The sequence below is a fragment of the Cervus canadensis genome, chromosome 11 (genome assembly GCF_019320065.1).
Source record: "Cervus canadensis isolate Bull #8, Minnesota chromosome 11, ASM1932006v1, whole genome shotgun sequence".
In the NCBI taxonomy this organism is placed as follows: Eukaryota; Metazoa; Chordata; class Mammalia; order Artiodactyla; family Cervidae; genus Cervus; species Cervus canadensis.
In genome coordinates this window covers 641,528-651,632 of record NC_057396.1, presented here as the reverse complement: position 1 = coordinate 651,632, position 10,105 = coordinate 641,528, and the positions used below count along the sequence as shown (strand labels likewise).

General features: G+C 37.8%; 1 pseudogene; it reads left to right on the top strand.

Moving 5' to 3' along the window:
• The first annotated feature begins 7,615 nt into the window (after positions 1-7,615).
• Positions 7,616-9,325, top strand: LOC122449438 (annotated as a pseudogene).
• The last annotated feature ends 780 nt before the right edge of the window (positions 9,326-10,105 follow it).

The window sequence follows — 10,105 nt, the reverse complement described above, 5'->3', positions numbered from 1 at the left end:
AAAGATGAGAGCGAAAAAGTTGGCTTAAAGCTTAGCATTCAGAAAACTAAGATCATGGCATCCGTTCCCATCACCTCATGGGAAATAGATGGGGAGACATTGGAAACAGTGTCAGACTTTATTTTTGGGGGCTCCAAAATCACTGCAGATGGTGACTGCAGCCATGAAATTAAAAGATGCTTACTCCTTGGAAGGAAAGTTATGACCAACCTAGACAGCATATTAAAAAGCAGAGACATTACTTTGCCAACAAAGGTCTGTCTAGTCAAGGCTATGGTTTTTCCAGTGGTCATGTATAGATGTGAGATTTGGACTGTGAAGAAAGCTGAGCGCTGAAAAATTGATGCTTTTGAACTGTGGTGTTGGAGAAGACTCTTCAGAGTCCCTTGGACTGCAAGGAGATCCAACCAGTCCATCCTAAAGGAGATCAGTCCTGGGTGTTCATTGGAAGGACTGATGCTGAAGCTGAAACTCCAGTACTTTGGCCACCTCATGGGAAGAGTTGACTCATTGGAAAAGACCTGATGCTGGGAGGGATTGGGGGCAGGGGGAGAAGGGGACGACAGAGGATGAGATGGCTGGATGGCATCACCGACTCAATGGGTGTGGGTTTGGGTGGACTTCGGGAGCTGGTGATGGACAGGGAGGCCTGGCATGCTGGGGTTCATGGGATCGCAAAGAGTCGGACATGACTGAGTGACTGAACTGAACTGAACTGATAGTAGCTGTACCAATTTACATTCCCAACAATAGTGGAGGAGGGTTCCTTTTTCTACACATCCTCTCCAGCATTTATTGTGTTGACTTAAAAAAAAATGCACAATGTGAAAGCTGCAAGTTAAGTTTTGTTGTGGTTCATTTGCTAAGCCATGTCCAAATCTTTGCAACCCCGTGAACTGCAGCATGCCAGACTTCCCTGTACTTCACTATCTCCCAGAGTTTGCTCTCATCCTCTGTTACTCCCTTCTCTTCTTGTGCTCACTCTTTACCAGCATCAGGGTCTTTTACAATGAGTTGGATCTTTGCATCAGGTAGCCAAAGTATTACTCTCCACCAAAGCAGTGTCTGCTGGTACACCCTAGGAAAGTTAAAATCCATGCTTCAAATCCTGGTCTCCCACCAGAATTTTTGGTCTCTCAAAACCAGTGGGCAGCTTCAGACCATAAGGGGAATGCTTCCACACAAGGACACATCTTCAGGACCAGGATAGGTAACTGTTTTGCCTGCTTTCAAGAATAAAACTACAGAAAGTCAAACAAAATGAGATCAGAGGAATATGTGCCAAAGGAAAGAACAAGATAAACCCTCCAGGGGAAAAAATAATGAAATGGAGATAGGTAATTTATCTGATAAATACTTCAAAGCAGTAGTGACAAAAATTCTCACTGAATTTGGGAAAAGAATAGAAGAACACAGTAAGAACTTCACCAAAGAACTAGAAAACATCAAAAAGAACTGATCATAACAGAAAAATACAATAAACTGTCAGAAACCATCCAATTCAGAATGTCATATAGAAGAAAGTTTTACTTAGGATAGTTTAAGAAACCTCTAGGATAGAGTCAAGTTACAAATATTTGCATTATAGGGGATCCAGAAAAAAGAGAGAGAGAGAGAAAGGGGCAGAAAATGTATTCCATGAAAATATGGCTGAAAACTTTCCTAGCCTAACAGATATTAAGGGCCAGGAATCCCAGAGAGCCCCAAACAGCATGAATTCAGAGAATCACAAGAAGACATATCATAATTAAAAAGGCAAAAGTTAAAAATAAAGACAGAATTTTAATGACAACAATGACAACAACAAAAAGAAACAGAGTTACATACAAAGGAAACCCCATCAGGCTATCAGGGAATTTTTCAGTAGAAACTTTGCAGTCTAGAAGGGCATGGCATGATACATTTCAAGTATTAAAAGGAAAAAGCCTACAACCAACTCTTCCAGGCAAGGTTATCATTAAGAATTAAAGGAAAGATACAGAGCTTGCTAAAAAAGCAAACAAACAAACTTTATTACTACTAAATCAGCCCTACAAGAAATGTCAAAGGGTCTTTAGAGAAAAAGAAAAAGCCTTTTAAAAAAATAAGAAATATCTCACTGGTAAATGTAACTATATAAGAAATTCAATGGATCAACCACTTAAGTCAGTGTAAAGGTTAAAAGGCAAAAACTGTAAAATCAATTACAACTACAATCAACAACTAAAGGATATACATAGAGAGTAAAATATTACACCAAAACCTAAAATGTAGAGGAGAAAGTAAAAAATATAGAGCTTTTATAATGTGTTTAAACTTAAATGACTATTTCAAACAAGTAGATATATTTATAGGTCAATATACATGAAACTCATAGTAACCACAAATCAAAAACCTATAACAGACACACAAAAACAAAGAGGAAGGAACCCAAACATAAAACCAAAGAAAATCATCAAACCACAGGGAAAACATTAAAAGAAGAAAAAAAGAGAATTATGAAAACAATAAGAACACAAGTACCAAAATGACAATACATGCACGCCTGTCAATAATCACTTTAAATGTCAATGGGCTAAATGTTCCAATTCAAAAAGTCTTAAAAGACAAAGAAGGACATTGTTTAATGATAAAAGGGCCAATTCAAGAAAAGGATATAACATTCATAAACATACATGCAACTAATACAGGTGCACCTAAATATAAAGAAAATATTAACAGACAAAACAGAGAAATTGACAGTAATGCAAATAGCCACCTATATCAATAGATAGAGCATCCAAATACAAAATCAATAAGGAAACAGTGGTTTTAAATTATATGTTAGATTAGATGGACTTAATACATATCCATAGGACACTCCATCCAAAACCAGTAGAATACACATTCTTTTCAAATGCATATGGGTCTTTCTCCAGAATAGATAATACACTAGGCCACAAAACAAGTCATGATAAATTTAAGATGATTGCAATTATACCAAGCATTTTTACCAACTATAATAATAAGAAACTAAAAACCAATAACAGGAAGAAAGCTGTGGAGGGCGGGGCACAAAAATGTGGAGACTAAGCAACACACTACTAAAAAAACCAATGAGGCAACAAAGGAAACAAACAAAAAAGTACCTTGAGAAAATGAAAATAGAAACAAGTTTTTCCAAAATCTATGGGATATAGCAAAAGCTGTTCTAAGAGGGAAGTTTATACAGATATAGGCTCACCTAAACAGACAAGAAATATCTCAAATCCTTTCCATCTAATGGAATTATTAAAAAAAAAAAAAAAAAGCCTAAAATCAGCAGAAGAAAAGAAATAATGAAAAGAAGCAAATAAAATAAACAAACAAAAAAATCAGTAGAACTAAAAGTTTATTATTTGAAAATATAAACAAAATCAATAAACCTTCAGGAAGACACATTAAGAAAGAAGGAGGGTACAAATAAACATAATTAGAAATGAAAAAAGTTACAACCAATATCACAGAAATACAAATAATTATGAGATTACTATGAACAGTTATATGATAACAAATTGGTTTAATTTAGAAGCAATGGATAAATTGCCAGAAGCATACACTTGTCCAAGACTTTGTCAGGAAGAAATAGAAAAACTGAATGTACTGAATACTAGCATTAAACTGAAGCAGTAATCAAAAAAATCCCAACAAAAAAGTCCAGGACAGTAAGACTTCACAGAAGAATTTTACCAAATATTTACAAAAGAGTTCATACCCATTCTTCTCAAAGTTCTGCAAAAGCCTGAAGGAACTGGAATACTTCCAAAGGTATTCTACTATGGTCAGTATTACCCTGATGCCAAAAACAGACAAAGAAACTACAATAAAAGAAAATTAAAAGCCAATAACTCTGACTAACACTCACAAAATTCCTCAATGAAATAGTAACAGACAAAATTCAACCATACTTAAAAAGGATCATACATCATGATAAAGTGGAATTTATTTCAGGGATATAAGGATTATTCAATATCCGTAACAATCAACATGACAGAATAAAATTCACCTGATTACCTCAACAGATGCAAAAAAGTATTTGACAAAATGTAACATGCGTTTATGATAAAAATTCAACAAAGCTTGTATTAAGGGAACATATCTAAACATATGTTGAGGGAAGAGCAGAGAAATAGCTCCAGAAAGAATGAGGAGGTTGAACCAAGGCAGAAACGATGCCCATTTGCAGATGTGTCTAGTTGTGAAAGTAAAGTCTGATGCTGTAAAAAAAAAAACAATATTGTATAGTAACCTGGAATGTTAGGTCCATGAATCAAGGTAAATTGGGTGTGGTCAAACAGGAGATGGCAAGAGTGAAGATCAATATTTTAGGAATCAGTGAACTAAAATGGATGGGACAGGATGAACTTAATTCAGATGACCATTATATCAACTACTGTGGGCAAGAATCCAGTGGAAGAAATGGAGTAGCCCTCATAGTCAACAAAAAAGTCTGAAATGCAATAGTTGGGTGCAGTCTCAAAAATGACAGAATGATCTCGGTTTGTTACCAAGGCAAACTATTGAACATCACAGTAATCCAAGTCTATGCCCCAGTTACTAACACCGAAGAAGCAGGAAAACAATAGAATGGGAAAGACTAAGATCTCTTCATGAAAATTAGAGATATCAAGCAAATATTTCATGCAAAGATGGGCACAGTAAAGGACAGAAACAGCAAGGACCTAACAGATGCAGAAGAGATTAAGATGCAAAAGAGATTAAAACATGGAAGAACTGTTTTTGTTTTTGTTTTTTTTAAAGTCTTGATAATGCAGATAACCTAAATGGTATGGTCACTCACCTAGAGCCAGGTATCCTGGATTCTGAAGTCAAGTGGACCTTCAGAAACATTACTATGAACAAAGTTAGTGGAGGTGGTGGAATTCCAGCTGAGCTATTTCAAATCCTAAAAGATGATCCTGTTAAAATGTTTCACTCAATATGTCAGCAAATTTGGAAATCTCAGCAATGGCCACAGGACTGGAAAAAGTTAACTTTAATTCCAACCCTAAAGAAGAGGAATGGCAAAGAATGTTCAAACTACCACACAGTTGTGCTCATTTCACATGCTAGCAATGCAATGCAGAAAACCCTTCAAGCTAGGCTTCAACACTATGTGAAAAAAGAACTTCCAGATATATAAACTGGATTTTAAAAAGGCAGAGGAATCAGAGATCAAATTGCCAACATTTGTTGGATCATAGAAAAAGCAAAAGAACAGGAAAACATCTACTTCTGCTTCATTGACTATGCTAAAACCTTTGACTGTGTGGATCACTACAAACTGTGGAAAATTCTTCAAGAGATGGTAATACCAGACCACTTTACCTGGCTCCTGAGAAACCTGTATACAGGTCAAGAAGCAACAGTTAGAACTGGACAAGGAACAACAGACTGGTTCCAAATAGGAAAAGCAGTACATCGAGGCTGTATATTGTCACCCTGCTTATTTAACTTATATGCAGAGTACATCATGCAAAATGCTAGGCTGGATGAATCACAAACTGGAATGAAGTTTGTGCAGAGAAATATCAATAACTTCAGATATACAGATGACACCACCCTAGTAGCAAAAAGTAAGGAAGAACTAAAGAACCTCTTGATGAAGGTGAAAGAGGAGAGTGAAAAGGCTGGCTGAAAATTTAACATTCAAATCACTAAAATCATGGCATCCAGTCCCATCACATCATGGCAAATATATGGGAAAAAAAAATGATAACAGTGACAGACTTTATTTTCTTGGGCTCCAAAATCACTGTAGATGGTGACTGGAGCCACAAAATTCAAAGATACTTGCTCCTTGGAAGAAAAGCTAAGGCAAACCAGAGACATCACTTAGCCAACAAAGGTCCATATAGTCAAAGTTATAGTTTTTCCAGTAGTCATGTACAGATGTGAGAGTTGGACCATAAAGAAGGCTGATAGTTGAAGAATTGATGTTTTCAAACTGTGGTGCTAGAAAAGACTCTTGAGAGTCCCTTGGACAGCAAGGAGATCAAACTAGTGAACCTTAGATGGCATCACTGACTCAATGGGCATGCATTTGAGCAAACTCTGGGAGACAGTGAAGGACAGGAATCCTGACATGCTGCAGTCCATGTGACTGCAGAGTCAGACATGACTGAGTGACTGAACAACAACAACAATCTCAACATAATAAAGGTCATTTATGACAAATCCGTATCTAACATCATATTTAATCATGAAAAACAAAGTATTTTCTGAAAGATCAGGAACAAGACAAACAAGCCCAATTTGACTGCTTTTATTCAATATGTAATTGAAAGTCCTAGTCACAACAATCAGACAATTAGAAAAAAATTTTTTTAAGCAAAATGGAAAAAAGCTCACTGTTCGCAGATGATATTACACTACATATAGAACCTGAAACTGTCATGATATTTTTTGTTAATTGGCTATTTTTGGTGTTAGTTGCTCAGTCATGTCTGACTCTTCACAACCCCATGGACTATAACCCATGAGGCTCCTCTGTCCATGCAATTCTCCAGGTAAGGATAAGTTTTTCAGGATATGAGATTAATATACAGAAATTTATTGCTTCTCTATACACTAATAATTAACTACCAGAAGGAGAAATCAAGAAAATAATGTCACTTACAACTAAATCAAGAGGAATAAAATACCTAGGATAACTAAAGAGGCTAACTACAGAGGTGAAAGACCTATACTCTGAAAACTAGAAAACAATGATGAAGGAAATTCAAGACAATGCAAATAGATAAATATCCTATGTTCATAAATTGGGAGAATTAATATTGTTTAACTAGGCAATCTACAGCTTCAGTGCAATTTCTATCCAAATACCCATAATATTTTTTTACAGAACTAGAACAAATAATCTTAAAATTATATGGCACAACAAAATACCCTGAATAGCAAAAGCAACCTTGAGGAAAAAAGAAAAAAGCTAGAGGTATCAGGCTCCCTGGTTTAAGACTATACTACAAAGCTACAGTAAGCAAAACAGTATAGTACTAGCACAAAAATGGACACATAAATCAGAAGAACAGAGTGGAGAGCCCAGAAATAAACTCATGCACCCGAGGTAAAAAAGGCAAAAGTATACAATGGAGAAAACACAGTCTCTTCAATAACTGTGCTAGGAAAACTAGACAGCTACATGGTAAAAGAATGAAACTAGACTATTTTCTCACACTGGGTGCAAAAATAAAATGGATTAAAGAACTAAGGGTAAGACCTGTAACCATAAAACTCCTAGAATAAAATATGGGCAGTATGCTCTTTGACATCAGTTTTAGTCATAATTTTGAGGTACTCTGTCTCCTTAGGCAAGAGAACAAAAACAGAAATAAATGGAACCTAATCAAATGTGAAAACATTTTCACAGCAAAGGAAACCTTTAACAAAACTAAGAGGCAACCTATTGGATGGAAGAAGATATTTGCAAATGACATGTCTGATAAGAGGTTAACATTCAAAATATATTTTAAAATTATACAAGCAAATATTAAAAAATGAACAATTTAATTTAAAAAACAGCCTGGCACCCAGCCTGCCATGTCCCCAGAGCTCCAGACCAGGTGTGCAGCCATGGCTCAGAAGCATCACCCAGGCGGGCAGTCATTAAAGTGCGAAGATGTCTCTGTACAATGACCTGGGAGTGAAGACCAGTGACGCAAACACATAAGGCTGGTCCAAAACTTTCAAATTTCTGCAGTCTCAGCTCCAGATGAAGAAGGCAGCTCTCACTCAGACCAAGACCCAGAGGACAATATAAAGTACAGTCTTAGGTTCAGTAATCAATCTGAAGCGAGGTGATTCTTCAGATGAGCAGCAGATCCCCCTCTGCACTTAGCCACGGGACTCAAGAACCTTGTTCCCAGGTTGTTTTCTGCAGAAGGTTTGATCCTCTTATCTGATCAATATGAGCCCAGCTTTCCTAACGATTATGAGAAAGCAGTGAAGCACCAAAGAGAGGAGCAACAGATACAGTGGGAGCTGGAAAGACAGAAGGAAATAGAAGAGAGAGAAAAGAAATGTAAAGACAGGCATGAAGCTAGTAGGCTTTCCAGGCGACCAGAACCAGATTCTGATGAACGTTATGACCAAGAGAGGAGCAAGATGGGTGGAGCTGCCATCACACCATCCACTTCTCTTATTGAGAAGGACAAAGAGTTACCCTGAGACTTCCCCATGAAGAGGATTCAAGACCTCTCTCACAGTCTTCCAAAGATGCTATTCCTCCCACTGTGTACAAGGAACAAGACAAACCCAGATCCCCATTCAGCCTTAGCAACTCTTTCCTCATCAACATGGGGGTAGGGTAGCATATAAAATCATGCAGAATTTCAGCTTCTGGGAAGGCCACAGTCTTAGGAAGCACCAGCAGGGCCTGAGCATCACACTGTCAGTGGAGACCAGAAAGTGGGAGGTGGGGGGAGGCACGGCAAGATCATATGCCTGACACCATCAAGAAAGATTCAGCCAAGAAGTTGGATTTAAATCCATTAACTAAAATACTTGTGCCCTACCAAAGTGGTCCCACTCAAGAACATGATTGATGCAGGAGAGGTGGATGAAGACTTGGAAGTTGAAATCAAGGAAGAGTGAAAAATAAGGCAAAGTTGGAAAATGTGATATTTGAAATTCCCAGTACCCTTGATTGTAGGAGACAAGAAGAATAAAAGAAAAGCAGGCCCCTGCAAGGGCTGCAAAATAAATTTATAATTATTGATAAACTGGGTGCTATAAGGCATGAGACTCTTGGAACAAGTCAAGAGGGAACAGTTCATAATCTCAAAAACAAGATATCATCCTGGGGTTGGAAAACCGACCCCAGACTGTTTCTCAACTGGCGTCTCAGAGCCACATGTTTTACGTATCTGGTGGAAAATCTATAGATAAGAATATTAGTCTTAGTTATTGATTTGTTATTGATTACTTTTTCCTAATTACTCAATGATTAATGATCATTTTGTTCTTTGGCCCTGAAGGCCACATGAGTTATAGTTTCATTCACGACTGAAAGTATAATAAAGTATAATAAAGCTGGCTTGGATTCAGTTTCAGCACCTTCACCTCGGAGCAGTGTTGGTCCCCTGAGCCTCGCTTTTCTCTGAATTCTTGTGTCTTGTTTCTTATTCTCTTGCCGTATCACGCTTTGGAAACCCTGCTTGTCCAGCCGGTCTTGACACTTAATGATGAAGCAGTCTGAAAATTTTTAGAATTCCAGAGGGTTGAGTCTGTTGGTGATCTGAATGGGAAGTATTTTGGTGGACAGGTGCTCAAAACATGTTTCTACAATTTAGATAGATTCAGGGCCTTGGATTTGGTAGAACAAGTTTGATTTTAAAAACTAGAGCCTGAGTCATCTCCAGTGATCCTTCAGTGAGCTGCAGACTGAGCAGAGGAGAACAAGGTAACAGGAAGCCTTCATAGCTGTGGGCACAGGGAAGGACTTCTAAGACATATGTTGACTGATTCTTTTTTTTATTTTGTGGTTTTTTAATATAGCATAAAAATCCTTCTAAAACACACACACACATATACATATATATATATATATATATATATATATATATATATATATATATATATAGTCAATATGGCTATGTTCAACATCACTAATCACCCAGAAACAGACATAAAAAGCATGATGAGAGGAGAGCAGAAGACGGCAGAGGAGTAAGACGGGGATATTGCCAGCCTTCTCACAACACATCAAAACTCATCAAGATATAGAACAACTCATACAAAGCAACCTCTAGGTGACAGCAGAAGACCCCAGGCCTCCAGAGGGGTAGGCTACGCTCCCTGGAATGAAGTAGGAGAGCGGATGGAGACATTAAAAGGGAAAAGATGGAGAACTTCTAGACGGTTCCCATCCAGATGGTGCCCTGAAGGGAGGGAGGAATCATGAAGCAGGAAGAGTTCCTGGTGTACTAGGAAACTCCCTCATAGGCGGGCCAAAGGGGGAGCTGCAGAATCTTGGAAAACTGGGCAAAGCAGGGGCTTGGAGGGCAGAGAACAGAGAAAGCTGCACTTCTCAGCCCATAAACAGCTCACAGACTGTGCCCCCTGCCCCAGACAGTGGGTTTGGGGAACCAAGAAAGGCCCACAGAAGCCC